General features: G+C 37.8%; 1 protein-coding gene across 11 annotated transcripts in view; it reads left to right on the top strand.

The window, feature by feature from the left end:
• IRAG1 (inositol 1,4,5-triphosphate receptor associated 1) overlaps positions 1 to 17,546 on the top strand; it is a 73,332-nt gene that overhangs the window by 2,397 nt on the left and 53,389 nt on the right. For 4 of the 11 annotated variants that reach the window (XM_071427982.1, XM_071427985.1, XM_071427984.1 and 1 more), the window contains exon 1: positions 10,261 to 10,570. The exons of 2 other annotated variants lie outside the window; for them this stretch is intronic. The gene's annotated coding sequence lies outside the window, so the exon portion shown is untranslated. 5 more of the 11 variants (XM_071427981.1, XM_071427983.1, XM_071427977.1 and 2 more) reach the window with 5 other exon arrangements.

Here is a 17,546-nt window from a genome sequence, read left to right as displayed (position 1 = left end):
ATGCTAGAAGATGTTGTTTTTAGAAGGGAGTCTTAAAACAACATGAAACTTTACTTAATAGCATGAAAAATACCCAGTTTCAACAAAAATAAAACAAAACAAAATCTTCCTTTGTCTATATCTTGTCTTAGCTGCCTAAAACAGTCTGGGGGCTGAAAGATGTTTGTGACTGTGTCATTTTTGTCTTCTAAACCATGATGTTCATCTAGCTTAGTACAGTTTATTCTGACTAGGTTTTTGCTCCTCACCTTGCCTATTATTGTTTTCCTTTGTCCAGCTTTGTGAAGATTCTACCAGTCTCATCTTTGTTTCTGTGGACTCAGTCATGACTCATGACTTCTTCCCAAGAGACTCCATCTCCTTTTTTCCCCTCTGTTTAAGGATGACTCCCAAACACCATCCCCAAGATGGATAATATTAGCAGCTCTAGCTAACTCTGGCCAGTATTCTTAATGCTCTGTTTTTATAGTCAGAGCAGTTGAGAAATTTCAGCCTTTTCCATTGTTCCTAGCTTGGCGAATATATCTACTCTATAGCAGAAAAAGCCCCCTCGTTCTATGGATCCAGCAATTTTCAGAGTGATACTACTGTAGAAACTCTTAATATGCATATATCAAGAGTTATTAAACTCTTATTAAACCCAAAATTATTACCTATTCCATTGACTTGCACTTAATATGCATGTGTGCACATGTTGAAAAAATAGCATCACTCCAGTTGGATTCCTGTTGGCTTAGTGCCACAAGTCAAAGGAATGCTGATAGAATTTGACATGTAAAATTCAAATTGATACGGTGACTTTTGCATGGTTTTTCTTGCCCCCTCCTGGATGTCAGGTCATTTAACAGTTTAATCACCAAACCACTTGTGTAAACAACTGTTTATTACCTCTTTTCTTTGATGGGGAGCTTCTTTACTATGAATGGCAGCAGGCTTTGGATAGAGAGCTTAAATTTATATAGCTTTATCTGCATTCTTATCAAAGGCAAAGGATGAAGTTATTCTGAGCATTGGCTTTGCCACAGCTATTTACTGAATTCTGTAGCTTGTAAAGTTGTATGGCACTGCACATCCTCATTTAAGATTTGAATGTCGAAATTTTTAAGATGATAAGCTGATATAAGTTTTTGCATCTTAACTTTTTGTAATTGCCTGATGTCAAAGTTGTGCATATTCTCTACTCCAGCTGAAGTAGCTTCTCTGTCTTTAGTTGTCCTATAGGCTGAATTGCTCCCAGTTCATGCTGATATTTCCCAATTATTTACTTTTAACTGAGGGTTTTCAGAGCTTTGTTTCTGTTGGATGTAAACTCAGTCACTGCAAGAAACCATGTGTGAAAAGAGAAACCTAAATTAAAGGGTGTTTTTAGATGTGTTTTGGGCTACAAAATAGCCAAAAAGAAATACATTTGAATCTATTGGGAAAAATGTATTTGTCAGACATAGCATTCCATATTTCTTTTGCAAAGAAAGTAAAACAGGGATAGCTGTATAAACCAATACCAAAAACCATTTTGATGTAATCAGGTTTTGAGGAGTTGGTTAAGAAGATACAACAATCTAGACTAGATTCAAGGGTACAAGACTGAGCAGCACTGCTAGTTTTTGGAGACTAAAAGCGGAAAAGAAACAAGTAAGTGTAAGACATGTAAATGTAGAGAATGTGTCTTTAAATAAAACAGAATCAGCATAGTAGTTTGGGGTTTTTTTAAGAGGCATCAAGGTAGGATAGAAAACAAGTTTTAAAAAAGTTTATCAGAAAGTATTACCCAACTGTGCATTTCCCCAAAGAGGGGTCAAATGCCAGAATGAACAAGCAGCACTTTGATTTCAATGTGCTGGCTGAACAGCTTTTTTTTGAGGGTCTCTGGACCACAATTTGAAAAAGTATAATTGCTTTTACTCAAAATTGCAACTGCATGGTTTTCCAAGAGGACTAAGAATTCCTGGAAAGGGATTGTTACCTTGGTGGCTGTTTTTAACAAAAGATCAGCAGGTTTCCCTCAAAGAATAATGCAATTGCATTGTACCCCAGCCAGGCTTCAGAGGGAAGGGAAACCAGAAAGCAGAAGTCATAAGATTTGATTGATAAGTTGATTTTGAACAGGATGCAGGCAGCTAGGAAACATTCATGGCTTTGGTGAAAGGTAGAGACAGCACCTAAACCACTGTGAAGTCATGTGATTAACTCAGAAACAGTGGAAGCATTTCCAGGGACAAGGAATGCTGACAGTCATTTTTCCTAACTGAAGCCATTCCCTGCAAATGCAACCAATGGTGTCAGTCAAGAGAGCATGATGAAGCAATACTGAATAGTTTTCTTCCTTCCCTGGTAAAAGCTATGCAGCTTGTTCTAAGGAAAACATCAGTCTGGGGAAATCTCCTTTATGTCCATCACTGTGTAGAGGAATGGTGCATGGTTTTTTATCTATGCTTTGTTTACATTCCTTATAGTTCACTGCTGAGGGGTTCTGAGCACATGTGTGAATCCCATTCAGTGTGGAAGGAAGCAGATTTAGAAGCTGAGCTGCTGCCAGCAGTTCTCATCCTTCTGACAAAAGTCCAGATGAACATCTGGGGGATAGAAGTTCTGATGGACATCTGGGGGGACAGAAGGTAAAAAGTGGAGGGACTTTGAACCTGCATGTTTTCTCTCTCATACAAAAGTAGAATAGGTGTTTCCACTCTGTTCCAACCCCACTGGAGGGAGAAAGAGGGAATGTGAACTCTCTGCCATCCTGGGACCTGCAGGAGTACTGGGGAACCTGTCAACTTTGCTGCCTTACTGTACAACAGCCAGGCAGAGCATGATACCATGGCACTCTGAGGTGCAGCAGTTATAAATCATACTGGCAATTTCTTCTCTTGCTCAACTTCACTACAGTGGCAGCATCAGAATATGGAGTGGCTGGATTCAGGGTCAATTAATATCCTCAACCTTTAGTTAAACTCACTCAGTTCCAGGAGCCTCATATCTCATCAGAGTTACTGCATTCTCACGTATTCGTTGTCTAAAGAATATTTGAGTTGCTTTGGTTTTGTCCTGGGTGGTCTTAGGGTTTTTTTTCTGTTATGGAGTAGTAGGTAAATGAAAGGTCTGAAGCTGTTGTGGGTGGAGATTCTGTGTTTTAAATGAAGCAAATACAATCTCAAAAAGCAGAATCACTTGCTCTGGTGATTACAACACAGAACCAATGAGTGTTTCACTGCCTTGTTGCAGTAGGACTTCATTCATCTTGGAATATACATTTCCTAGTAATGGTATGTTAGTCTCATTTTGTGACAGTTCAGTATATCACAAGGTGACATTGATTTTTATATAAATATATATGTGTAAATAAATGTAGGTTAAGATATCTACTTATGAGATCTTTTAGTGTTAAATTTCTTTGTGTAAGACTGCTGTTAAGCTTAACTTTTCATTTGAAAGAACAGATAAGGATTTGCTTTTTAAATTCTGTGAATAAGTCGATGAAAAATAGAAAATATTGCTTACAATTAAAGCCAACAAAACATCCCTAATTTTGCTGACATTTTTGAACAAAGCTTATGACTTTTAGAACTAGGACATTCACCTTGAGGAGGATCTTAGGAAGAGGATATACAGAAAAATAGGTCACTGGCTTTTTGTTAATAAACACCCACCAGGAAAATATGATCAGACTGAAATACAGGAACAAATGTAGAGAAGAGGTTTTAGGCTTTAGATCAGAGGTAAAAAAGACCTCTGATTTAAAGCCTAAAATCTAATTCAGAGGGAAGGATGAAAAAGGGGTTGTGGAAGGAGCGGGTAAAGAAAATGTAACTTTAGAGTCCCATATTGATAATGGTATATCTTTCCAACAAATCATAAAACTGTATTTTAGGCAGTTCTGGAGGCATGGCAGAAATGCAGTGTGCTTTAAGTGCCATCTGGCAAAAATTCCCACTGCAATACATCCTGTTAAACATAGGTAAAGAATGAAGCACCAACAGCTACTTCAATGCGAAGCTGCAGAAATGTAAAACAAATGACTATTAATCCCAGCTTTGCAAAGGTTCAAGGCAGACAAGCATTTAGCTGTGTGCATATGGTGATACTGACTATGCATAATCAATTCCTGTTGTTTTCTGAAACTGCAGACATGTGCTCAGTAGAAATGTGTTACTTGAGACTTTTAAAAAAATTAAAAATTGGATACTTCCAAAGAGATGAGCAAAAATTATGTTGCAGTCCCAAACTCAGTCCCTTTTCTCTAGAAAATCAAGTAGCTTCTTTAAAATTTTCTAAAACTGTTCTTACGTATATAGTGTATATATAACAAAGTTTGCCCCCCTTTTATTTTGGAAACAGTTGAAACATGCTGGCTGAAAACCAAAATTTTGAAGCCAGTCACTTCAACCCAAATGATCACATTTGTGTCATATCTCAAATATCTTAAACTGCAAAGGTGGAGTGTTACAATGGAAAATGACAGACAACTTCATCTACAGACATTCCTACTAATTATATATTTTTTTTCCTTTTTTAAATGCACTACCTTAATATTGTCTAAGGAAAAGTACAAAAACACAAACCGTCCAATGAACCCTGCAACAGTCTGGCAGCAGCAGTAATCCAGTCAACAAAAATGTATGCTAAAGCCTTTCTCTAAAATTCTGCTGCTAAAGGTGGAATAACTTTTCTGTCCATATTTTGGGAAATTTTAGAACAAGTGACAGTGTAAAATTGCAGCACTGAAAGCAGGTGTTAACCAAAATGAGTCTCTGATCAGGATTTACACTTATTTTTACTTTTTGCTCTAAGAATGAAAATCACTTAGAGTGTACTTAATAAAAGCTTCCCACATTGCTTCCTCAGAAGTTTAATATTACCATGTGGTAAGTGTAAACTTCAACCTGCAAATAATTCTTAAAATCTGGAGCTGTTAATTGAGTGCAAACATTCGGGATCAGTATGGGTAGGAGATATGCTGGTATCAAGTTTCACATGAGATTAGCAATTTTTTATGATTAGTTCAGCAAGGGAATGTCATCTTAAATCCTTAAAAATGTCTGTCTTGCATCCTTTTCCTGCAAATCTTAAGTATCTTCTTGCAATATTTTAATTTCTCTTGCACTAGACTGGAATATGGCAGGGAGTCCAAATTCAGTATGAATTCTGAACTCAGGAAGAAATATAACATTTACCAGTTTGGCCTAGATTGGTGTGCAGTACCACTCTCCTTCAGTTGTACTTCAGATTACCAGATTATGCTATTACATGTCTGTACAGCCATGTGGAATGAGAAGCCTGTAATTCTTTGGAATTCTTAATTTCTGTCTTATTTCCCACAACTGAGGTGAGATGCAGCTTAGTCATAGTAATTACTAACCTCTTCAGCTTTCCTAAAAGATGCCCTGAAAATCATTTTAAAACTTCATCCCTCCTCTTTTTCTGGAATCCTGCTATTGTAGATCACATTTTGTCCCCTGACCGCCACCACCCCCAAAATCAGAACAGAAAATGAACTCTGATGGGAGAAGCTGTCTACACATGATTATTTACCCAATGGCTATGACTGTCAAATCTTCTGGAAGGTTTTCTTTGATTGATAAACTTTCCCTTTTTATTTCATTCCTCCCTCCCAAAAAACCTCAAAACCCATCAGCTTCTTTTTCTTTTAATTGCATCATCTTCCCAAAAGGATTTTCCCTAGAACACAGGACAATGACATAACAACGTATTTAGTGTATTGCTTGTAGGCATGCTAAGATTTCAACTGCTATTAACAGAAATTAAAGCTCAACCCCAGAAAACAATTAATTAGATTAAGTGAAATGTGTCCATGACCTTGGAAAATTCTATGTGTTCTAAAAATATTTGCTATATTTAGCTTTTGGCAGGCTAGGTTTTAAGGGCATGGAAACAGTAACTTCCTTGCCCACAAAGGTTTAAATTTCTGACACTGTTTTGCTTTCCCATAAGTCATTATAAACATCCTAATTTGGAACTCCATTTTTAAAACCACTTTCTTAAAGGGAAGAGGAGAAAAAAAAAAGACATGAATATGGGAAAAGAAAATATAATGATTGCTGTAAATACTTTGACTAACATTTGTCCAGAAGGACTTGGGCATTGAAACTGTGTTTGTCACTTTGGATCATTTTATTGATCAGCTGGCAATGAAAACTGGAAAACAGATTGACATTTATTTCTTGGCCCCTGCCTGTTTCTCATATAGAGATTATTAGCTGGCTATTTTGGGACTGAGAAAGATGTTAGTTTTTTGTAAATAAAAAGACTTGTGGCTTGATGAGGAGGGGTTTCGCAGGCACTTTGAGTCCTTGTCCCTAAAGTCTCAAATCTTTCCATCTAACTTGGGCTGGTTTACAAGATCATTTCTACCTCAATCATGGCATCAAAGCAAACTTGATTTTCCATTGTTGTCCACAGAGATGTTTTCTCTAAGATGACTGGGCTCTAGCAAACCTGTCCTTACCTCCTACAGGCTGTGCAACTGCATATTCTTTTAATTTGGCGTTTCTGATTCATGTGAAAAGCTTCTCTTTTGCTGGAGGAAATTGGAAGCAAATTTCCTGCCTTTCAGAAGTCTCATTGAGATAAGCTGCTGCATAAACATTATTAAAAGTTAATAAAGTTTGTTACATTTTGTGTAAATGATCTAGCATAGCTGACTGGAAAAGTGATATTGAGTAATACCACCCTTTTGAAGCAGCACACATTTTAGTTCAGTTTTTCTGGGTTGTATTTGGGGTTTAATATTCAGCAGAATGAGTCCCAGATGGGAAAATTTTATTGCATGTTTTTGCCTTGGATTTTTTTGTTTAATATATTAAGTTAGCAGAATTATTATTTTTGTTTTTTAGCTCCTGTCTGAATGAAGCTGGCAGATAAGAATTGCATACATAAATAAGATTTGCATGATGGGTGCCATCAGATAAGAGAAGGTGACTTCATTTTTGTGTGTACTGTGATGGTAGCAACATACAAGCCAGAAAAGCAATTGAAAACACAAATCTGATGCAGGACTAGATATTTAAATTTGGAAAAAAATCTTTTTTCCAAGAAAACAAAAGGACAGAGAAAAAATTTGGCATAAACTTTAACTCAGCTAACTAGTTTTTCCATACAGTTGAGAAATAAGATGATGAGAATGATTCAATGAACAAAATTGTCAATGCACATTGTTATTTGGGAGGTGGACAGAGATGCGTTCTAATTGTGATGCAAGTGAAGTTTTAACAGACAAAAACACCTTTCAGATGCTTTTAAAATGGAGCATGAAAACTCATGTCCTAGAACACCAGTTTTAAATGCAAATTGCACTTCTGCTGCAAATTTTTAGCCTGTCTGATGAATAATCTTTATACTTTAGTCACTGGATAAAAAATGGAGCATGAAATCGTGACTTGCCATTATGGATGGCTATTACATATGCTCAGGAGGGATAATAAAGAGTATTTTAATGCAAGGTATCTTTAAGTCCTGAAGCATAAAACCTTCAAATATAGCAGTAACAATAATAATAAATATTAAAAAAATGAGAATTCTCAAAAGCTCAAATGAAGATACTTACAACTACTTCTACACAAACATGCTATTTGAGCTAAGGTTCTCATTGCTCAGATTGCCCAATTAAAGGCAAAACTAGAAAAAAACAAAGGTTGTGGCAAGATCACTTTTCTGCTGTTGCTAGACAAAGCTTGTCCTTGAAAATGGTTGTGCTCCAAAAATGCAGTCCCTGTGTGAATCTTACCTCTACTTCAGCCTGAGAGGCAGAAGTCTCCATTGATTCAGTATGACAAGGATTTTAGTGCTTGTGTTTAGTGCTGCTTTTCACCTCCTCAAAGGCACAAATAAAAATCTTAGAACTTGAAGAGCCCAACCCAGGTAACATAACATTGCTGTGTAAAATTTTCTACTCCTGCACTGCTGCTTTCTCATAGGTCACAGAGCTGTGAAAATCAGGGAAATGGGAATCTACTGGTGGGGTGGGGGCACACACATCCCATAACCACCAAGCCATATGTAACTGCAGAGAACTGCATCTAGCTACTCTGAAATACTTCAGATACTTATAAAAAATAATTTCATGCTCTCCAAGAGGTATACAGTAGTGGAATACTGGCAACAACAATATGTTATGGGGGAGTTGCAAAGCCATCTGTATTAGAATGTTTAAAAAAACCCAAAACAACAGATCTCACCAGATCTTAAAAAAACCAAGCAAACAAAAGACTTTTTTATGTGGTACCTGTTCCTACACCTTCTTTATAGAATTTTAACAATCTACCTGAAATAATTAAATTTTAGCTGCTAATATTTTGTCATTCGATAATTTAGATAGCAGCTTTCACTTGTGTTTGGCCTGGAATCATTCATATTAAACAAATCTCGGGGCAAAGGATCTGTCAAAGCTATAGAGTAGACTATACAAAACAGTTTCAGGAGCAGAAGATTGATGGAAGCTTTGTTTTCCTCCTCTTGTGAGTACCTCCAGAATCCTTCTGTGTCCCCTAAATCCTACCTAGACAGCAGGGGTCATGTTGGTGGGCTGCAAGTGGAGGGGCCAAACAAAACAAAACTGAAACTCTGCTGCTATAGGTTTTCCCCATAGTAGGGGCAGTAGCTTAAATCTGCTTTATAAGCACTGTTTTTTCACTAACTCTCTGGGAACTTGAAAATATTGTGAGACTCTGATTACTTTAAGAAATTTGGGCTAAATTTGGCCAACAGTTGTTGAAGGATGCTGGACCAATGAGAAAGCAACTTCAGCAAAAGAGTTTTATTTCCCAGAGGACGACAATACTGTAGGACAGTAAACAACTTGTTCTTGCCCAAACTGGGTTTAAAGATTGCTCTGAAAAGGATGAAAGCAGATTTAACAGAAATACAACTTCTGTTGTAGACAAATGAAGCATTTGACACTTGTGGCCTAGAAATTCTGAGATAATAAAACTGAAAAATGATGAGTTGCAGATGATAGTAAAAATTCTGTGACTGCAAATAGTTAGATGGAAGACTGAAACAGTGCTGAGTCACAAGAGGCTATTTCAGAATGTGAGTTTGTGGGTAATGAAATAGTAATTGAAAAAGATGAAAGGAGGTGTGTTAAAATGCCTTGTCAGAGGCAGTAACAGTGTCAAGTACTGTATATGGACAAAGGACATCTATACCGGAAAAAGTACTGGAAAAACCTAGCTGCTCCCTTTATGTGGGGAACAGACTTAAGCACTGATGTTACACAAGTTTTTCAGAGCCTTGTTTCACTGTGTTGATTTTTGGAACTAAGAATGTTTGAAGTGTAGAAGAATGGACTGTTCTAGTGCCAGCTGAAACGAAACATGACGTGGCACAAAGCAGGTGCTCAGCTTCTAATTTTCTGTGCTTTGTTGCTATCAACTCATCTTTGCCCATTTCTCCTGCAAGCCATGCACCAGTCCCCTATGGTGCTCTCCAAGTGAAATCATCAAATTCTTACTTTCCTTTGATTTGTTTCTGCCTTACTGCTCTTATCAGCTACTGTCAAAAGGCAGTCATTTAGTGTTGTTCACTGCTTTCTCTTAAAACAGCCCTAATATACGCCTTCAAAACTTACAAATTACTATCCAGTAATTTTAAATGCAATCTGCTGCTGTTTGGTTTTTTTTGTTTGTTTGTTTTTTAACATCACCCACCTTCTTCTCTCTTGTCTTTGCTTCAGTTCAGTGAAAGGATTTTTGGACAGGGTTTGGCTTTCTTACATTTAATAATTTAATAACTTCCCAGCACTTGGCATTAGAGAACCCTTAGTTAGGGATCCGTGGATATAATTGTAATACTCATAAGTAAATAGTCTATAGTTGCTAAAGGGCTGAAGTAAGATCTCTGTCAGTTTTAGAGCTGAGAGTTCTGAATCACATTCACATGATTGCTCTGTAGGTACCTGAATGTACTGTGGTAAAGGTTTTGGGTTTCTTTCCCCTCTTCAAGCCTCATTTGTAGCTATGTTCTCTCATGGGATACAAGCAAATTCTGTGGGCTTCATTGGGAATTATTTCTACTCTGCGAGTGGAGAGCAGAGCCCATGACTGGACTGAAGCCAGTGTTCTTTAAAAGTTCACATGCCTTCTATTTGCGATCTAATTTAGACTCCTTCTGACCAAACAAAGGGAGGGGGAGAGGAATGAAAAATAGTAGCATCTGTGTCAGTAAAAAATTCTAAGGGTTAACATAACATGATGTAAACTGTTTCATCTGTTCTTCCTACTTGCCCATTTTAATCAGAAATGAGTAAGTAGAGCTTATATGCACTGAACTTGAAGAATGCTAATGGGATGTCTGCAGCATGTTGTACCCAGAGTACTTATGCCAGAATAGGAGAGCCTTTAATTCTGTAATTCTCTGAGGCAAGAAAAGCTTTCTGAAGAATTAGTTTAAATTTAAACTCTCATTCTAATGTTAGGCAGCCTGTTGGAACTCTGAGTTAAAAATTGCTTCAGCTTTAGTTACTAGAGCCAGATGTAACATTGACCTTAAATGGTAAAAGCTCCCAAGAGTGAAAGAGAGGCTGGCCCGAGGGGAAAGAGAGGAATAACTGAAGTTTTAGGTAAGTAATCTCTATAACCAGGAATAAGCTCTTTTTCAGCCTGGAACAGAACGGAACCATTTTTCCTCCTTAAAGGTACAGTACCTTGTTCTTGTGATACAGAGGAGCTGGTTCTTTACCTCTTCTCCCCCACCCCTTCAAATTCTACCTCTTTGTCAGATTTTAGCTGCTTAAAAACTGGGTGTAGTCAATGCAACCTCGTTCTGCTTGCAAACTGTTTGGGACTATACAGGAATGAAAAAGGAAAAGCTGTGTTAATTATACTGAGACTTGAATAATAAAGGTATGTAGTCAGTAATTCAAGGTAACTTGATTCACAGATATTGTCATCTGTATTGTACTAACCAAGAGGGAGTCTTAGGAGCAATCCATGTTATAGAGAAACAGATAAGTCACAGATTGCTCTTTTTCTTTTTAATTATGACTTTGCTTCCCTCATGCTTTTAACAGTGCTGGAGTGGTTCATGTTGGTGGATTATCTACTTGTCTGGAACTTATCTTTTAAAAAAGGCATTTCCAGAGCCATTTCTTCATACAGTCTCTGTTTGAGTTTAGTCCTGTTAGATGTAAATTAATACCACAAGGTTGTATTTAATTCGAATGCTATAAAGAGAAAAAGAAATATCTTTAAACTGTTAAAACACATTTCCTTTAGTAGAGAAAAATCTCATTATTTGCTTTTCCTGGTATTAGGGTTTTCAGTTTTATCTGTGCTATTTGGTAGCTATCCTGCATTAAAGCATATTTCATTTCCTTGATGAATTACAACATATTTTTGTCTTACTATTATGTATATCAAGGTCTTATTTTGCTTTAGACAGCAGAATGTAAACAACATGAAATAATGAGGTCAGTGCAAGGAAGTGATAACTGGAATTGGGGACTTAGGTTTCTGTTAGTAACTCACATTACTAGCAACTTGTGTTAGTGAGTTGATTTTTCAAATCTGCATAGCATGGCTTCACCTGGTGAAAAATTCTCTGCAATCAGTAGTGAATTTCCATCTCTGCAGAGTGATTAGAGCATAGTTTTTAGTTTCTGCCATACAGAGATCAGGTGAATTTGGAGTTCTGAGTGTGGACAGTGTTCTTGTGAGTGTTGACAGTTACTCAATGTATGTTTCATATGGTAGGTGTTGTGTACACTTTCAAAAATTTTCTTCATCCAGCTTCAGGAGGCTGTGATAAATGAATCTTACTTGTTAAAGCATTTCAGATCTTATTACAAAACTTGTAATAGTTTTATTTTTCTCTGGACTGTCGTTAGTGAACAGCTTAGTATATTTATGTTAAACTTATAGCAGACCTTCATGTTTTACATCAACAGTAATACCCCAAATCAACAATTATCCCACACTTGGAGCCGAATAATCTAATGATACAACTCACAGAAATCTAAGTTTATTAGAACAGTGGAAATTAAGATTCAGTCCAGTATATGAAATGCTGAATACTGAGGATCCTCCCTTATAGAATGTTCTCGTATTTTGGGCCTCCAAAGACCTTGTTCTGATTTGTTGATCTTGCATGTGTTACTTGTGATGTTTTATGCAACCCTTCAACTTCTGCCAGGGTGTACAAGTTTAGATGGTATTCTAGAAGGTGTTTAAGTTTCCATGACTTACTTTTAACAATGTCTAAAGGTTGGGATAACTAATCAGTGTCTAACTCTTCCAAATCTGAACCAAGCATATATTTCTAATACGCGATATAGCACTTCAACAGCTATTGTTCTTATTTCACACATTTCTTTTTTGTCTTGTGACTTAAAATATACAATAAAGTACCTATGTGTAAATTTATCTTCAGTAAAGGTATTATGATGACAAAAGGGTAATTTAATACATAAAGTACAAGTTGTTTATTTGTGCATGGTGAATATTGTGTTAACATCAGCACTGATAAGTACCTAGGATTTTCATTGTATTTAACTTTTAGAAATCTGCTTCACATTCTTCTGGATTAAGTTCTAAATTGTCTGTGAAACCTGTATGCCTCCCTACCTCCTATCTTTTTATCTGTCAGGGACAGTTTTAATGACTATAGTCCTATTTACCTGGGGCCGAAACATTGGAAATTCAGAATTATCTAGCAGCCAGTTTCATAACTCCAATGTTTAGCCTCACCTGCTTCCAATCTCCTTTCTATCAGTCTGTTTCCTGACAGCTTTTAAGGATAGTTCAGTGTCAAATAACTTTTTAAAAAGTTATTTAGGACAGAGTACAGCAAGTTATAGGGTGTTGGACCTGGGAGAGACAGATGTGAAAGCTTCTCCTTTCATGGGTCATATGTGAATGTTCCTCACATGGAGTTCTCCTTCCTCATCTATTTGCTGTTCTTAGGCAAGTGTGTAAGTCCAGGAAAAAGAAGGATAAAATTGCTTGTGAGTGGAAGGGGAAAGAAAATCCTTGCTGTTTCAAGGTTCATGGGCTATTTAAAGATCAGGGGGATTTGGGGGCAGAGATAGATCTTTTTGCTGTCCTAACTTGCAGCCTTCCTGTAAACTAAGCAGAAGAATTTCCTTGTGATGTGCTCTCTGCCTGTGCTCCCTTTGAAAAGTGGGTCAAAGAGATGTTTTGGATCTCAGTATCACTGACAGAAAGGAAATCTGAGTGGGTGATGGATCTCTGTAAGCTTCTAAACTAGTGACTCAAGACATGAATTTCTGCTTATGTACATGTGTAGAGCTGTTGTGGAGAGCTAAGACTGTGACTTATGGCAGTGCTTTGAAGTAATAACTCACTTTCCCTCCCTGGAAAGTAGATCCCAAGGATTCTGAAAAGGAGAGAGGGATTTGTTATTTAGAGCAAGTGGACTTGTAACCTCAGGTTTTGATGGAGAGCTTCAGCTCTAATAGCATCCCTGGATTTATTCCTCTCATCTAAGTAGATAGACTTAATGGGTTTTTTTCTTTATATTTCCATTCCTTTAGGTTAATTTCAGTGTGTCTATCATTAATTTTACAATCTCAAAAAACAATTTGAGAATTAAATTTTACTTAGGAATTGCCAAATTTATTAAATATCTAAAAGATTGAAACAACAAAACCAACAACAAAGACCACACACTTCTATTTCATAGCTGAAATCAAGAATGCCTTACCATGTGCTAAAACTTTCACTTATTCTTAAAATGTGCAAACCACAAAATCTTTAGGTATCACAAGTAATCTGGGACGTGTAGTATTTTGGATATCTCTAGAGATCTGTGGATTTGGACAAGTAAGGCCTGTAGAATATGATCTTTCCTAGGCTGACAGGGATTGCTGGGAGAGGATGAGAGGAGCAGGGAGGGGAACATGCAAACCTGCCAGCTAACGTATGTCAAGTGAGTATGTGAACCTGGAAGTCTTTTCCCTAACAGAAGCATATTCTGTTGTGTTTTGTTGATGCACATACTTAGAGTCACTGCTGTCCCCTGATTTATGTGTAAATATGCCTGGGGATTGTCCAAAGAGAGCTGCAATCTCATGGCTATAAAATACTGGATTAATTACTGGGATTTCTGCAAAGAGCAGAGGGATTGAAAAGTTGATCTAACAAACAGCAGTGGTGGGGAAAGCTTTTTATATTGCAGCTGCACACTCTTTTTCTTACCCACTGTACTGTTTTGCATCCTGAAAATGAATGCGTGATAGAAATTCTGGGCTGCTGGGGCAAATACAATAATTGCTTTGGGGTAGAGACTTGCCTCCTGAGTAAAATTATTGCTGTTTATATAATTCTGCAGAATGTTTTGTAAGGCTGAAGTTATACATGGGGAATTTGGCTCCGAGTCTTTGCTTTTGAAATCGTCAGCAAAGTTTCCATTGTCTTTAGTGTTGCCAGAGAAGGCGCTTAGTGAATGCCACAAAGGTAAAGACTCTCTCAGGGCAATCTGAGTAGGAGAAGGTCTATTTTTATCCATCTTATTTTGGACTTAATTTGTACTAACAAATGACAAAATCAGTACAATGATAGCTTTTTCTGAAATTTTGGACAAGAAAAATCCTCTATTTCATTTTTAAATGTTCTCCCAGTTTCTCCAGTCTCCTTTAGAAGGTAGTAGAATATAGTAAGGTCTCATATATCAATTAATGTTTCCTGTTAAAACTTCCAAATTTGTGCTTGAACTGCTGAACAGAGAAATGAAAAATTAAGCTGGAGAGCTTGTGGAGAGGAAAGGAAATCACTTGACAGTGTATGAAAATTGCTTCCCAATTTCAGCCGCTGAATTTTCCATATTTTTCTTCATAAATAGTGAAGGAAAGCCACTGACCTCTGGGCTCATGAAAATAGAATTACATGACTGGGCCTAGTTGCAGTGGAGGGTGGAGTTTGTCCCAGGAGGAGGTGCTAAGTCAATCTGATGTTCTGCACATCACCTCAGACTGGAAAAGTCTGGGAAGCAGCCCTACATATTGTGCCTTGGTCCCTTATGCCAGTATAGTGGTGCCCATCCAGACTTCCCTGAGGGCTCTTGCTGTTAAGAACTTATTCCTGGCTTTTTTTTAGATAATTTTATCAGCATTGCTCCAAAAGCTGGTTTTAGGAAGTGCAATAGTCAGTGGACAGACTGTTGAAACCAGAGCAGATTTATCAGAATTCCCAAGTATCTTAGGAAGCTGAAGCAAGGTTAGGAAAGCTTGAAAAGTACTCAATGTATTAAGTAAAAATATCTTTAAGGGACAGGGAGAATGTGTGGGATATGGTCTAAAACCTCAACATGTAAAACTCAGGTTTTATCTTCGTGTTGATTTTTTGGCATCTGTTTGAAATGTCTTCTGCATAAAACACAGCATTAAAATGTCCCTTCCAAACCTCATATATTATGTGCTAATGGCATAGAGTCTCTGGAGTATTAACAACCTTGAACCCTTAGAAGAAGCTCTTGATATTTCCTGTTGTATTAATTTTTTTTTGGTAAGACCTTGACATTTTCTGTTTAGCAGATTGTTTTTCTTAGTAAAATGGCAGACATGAACCATCTCACTCTCTACAAAGCTGATGTATAATTGTAATGGAAAGGTGAATAATACCTAAAGATCCCCAAGGAAATCTGTCCTGTTGCTGTTTGGTATTTCTCTGTCTAGTAATGTGTTCAGAAATTACATTAAACACTGAGTGGTGAATTTTACTGATCACTTTAGAATGATGCTAAAATTTAGGACAGAGGAAAAATACTGCACACAAGAAAAGTAGCCTGGGCTACATTGGGAAATGTGTGGCCAGCAGGGCAAGAGAGGTGATCCTGCCCCTCTACTCAGCCACACCTGCAGTGCTGTGTCCAGTTCTGGGCTCCTCTGGACAAGAGAGACGAGGAGATACAGGAGAGGGTCCAGCAGAGGCCACAAAGGGGATGAGGGATCTGGAGCATCTCTCCACTGAGGAGAGGCTGCAGGAGCTGGACCTGGTTAGGTGAGAGAAGGCTGAGAGGGATCTCATTAATGCGGATAAATATCTCAAAGGAGGGCTAAGAGGATGGTGCCAGACACTTTTCAGTGGTGCCCAGTGACAGGATGAGGAGCAATGGCCATAACTAAAACACAGGAGGCTCCATCTCACGAGGAACAACTTCTTTACATTGAGGGTGTCAGAGCACTGCGACAGGATGTTCAGGGAGATGGTGGAGTCTGTCTGGATACATTCAAAACACCTGAATGTGTTCCTGTGTCACTGCTCCAGGTGACTCTGCTTTGGCAGGGAGGTTGGACTGGATGATCTCCAGAGGTCCCTCCCAGCCCTAATTATTCTAAATGGTAAGTTGCATTTCCTTAAACCATCTAACAAGTCAGACTCTCCTTGCAAATTGCTGTTCCTGTTTGGTTTGTGTGGAGCTTTGCCCATGTACATGACCTATGGGTCTGTCTCAGTGGACTTCGATCCCTCCAGAGAATCTGGCTCCACTTAATATGAAGACAATTTCCCTTTTTCTGTTGCTTAACAGCTAAAGATCAGAATTGATAGACATTTTTCCCTTCAGAGCAGGACTTGGTAAATTTCTTGTACAGCTTTTTACAGAATGAGCACAAATCCACCAGGTTTTTCACCTAATGTTTTTCTTAGGTAGTAGTTGGTGATATGTTTTCTCAGAACAAAGTCTCTCACGGCAGAAACCTCAAAAGTCACAATGTATCTTACACTCATCTGTCAGCTTATATGATTCAGAAGTTGTGAAGCTGGGAGATTTTTTCTTCCTTTTGAAAGTGGGTACTGTACAATCATCCTGTGTACTTATCTTCTGAGCATCTGCTTGGAAAATAAAACAACGTGCCTTTTTGACATCCAAGAAAGTGCTATAAAAAGTCTGTTGCTATGTTTAAATGCCTACACTCAGTTGCTATAGCAATAAAAATATCAAAAATGATGTACAAATTGCCACAGTGCATTACCAGCCCTTTCCTGGACAGGGAGGTTTTGGGACTGAGACTGTAACAGAGTGCTCAGTGTATTGGAGAGCAGAATTGCCCCATAGTTCCAGGTGCCCTGTGTTGTCATCTGAGAGCAAAATGTGTGAATCCCCCCAAACTGGCTGGGTCAAATGGGAGAGTTGGGTCCCTACTGAATTCAGTTGCTTCTTCATGACTTGCATGTTGAATATTTGGACCAAGTTGCCATTTTTCTGCAAGATAAGCTGCTGAACATGTTGACCTTTCTCTAAATTCCTTCAGTCCCATGACAGCAAGTGTGAAAATCAGCTTACAGACTGCATCAGTCCGTGTAGAGTTTTCTCCGTGTAACGTCCCAGTGGTGAAATGTCCTTGTTTCTTAGGCAGTTATGGGCACCCTGCTATCCAAAAGAAAAGAAATTAAATAGTAGCTAATGGAATCTTTAGCATCTCTGTGGGGCTCAAAGCCTTGAAAATTCAGTTGCTTCTCAAAGAGAGCAGGAAATTCAACTTCCTTCATAAAACACAGCAAGCAGAGGAAGGCATGTTATTTTGGCAACTGTAAGTTTGGTTATGGAATTGAATTGTTTCCTCAGACATTTCTATGCCT

The sequence above is a fragment of the Agelaius tricolor genome, unplaced genomic scaffold (assembly GCF_023055355.1).
Source record: "Agelaius tricolor isolate 1412-34295 unplaced genomic scaffold, bAgeTri1.0.p SCAF_5, whole genome shotgun sequence".
Lineage (NCBI taxonomy): Eukaryota > Metazoa > Chordata > Aves > Passeriformes > Icteridae > Agelaius > Agelaius tricolor.
Note: the sequence above shows the minus strand (reverse complement) of the source record. Positions and strands in the feature narration are given on the sequence as shown.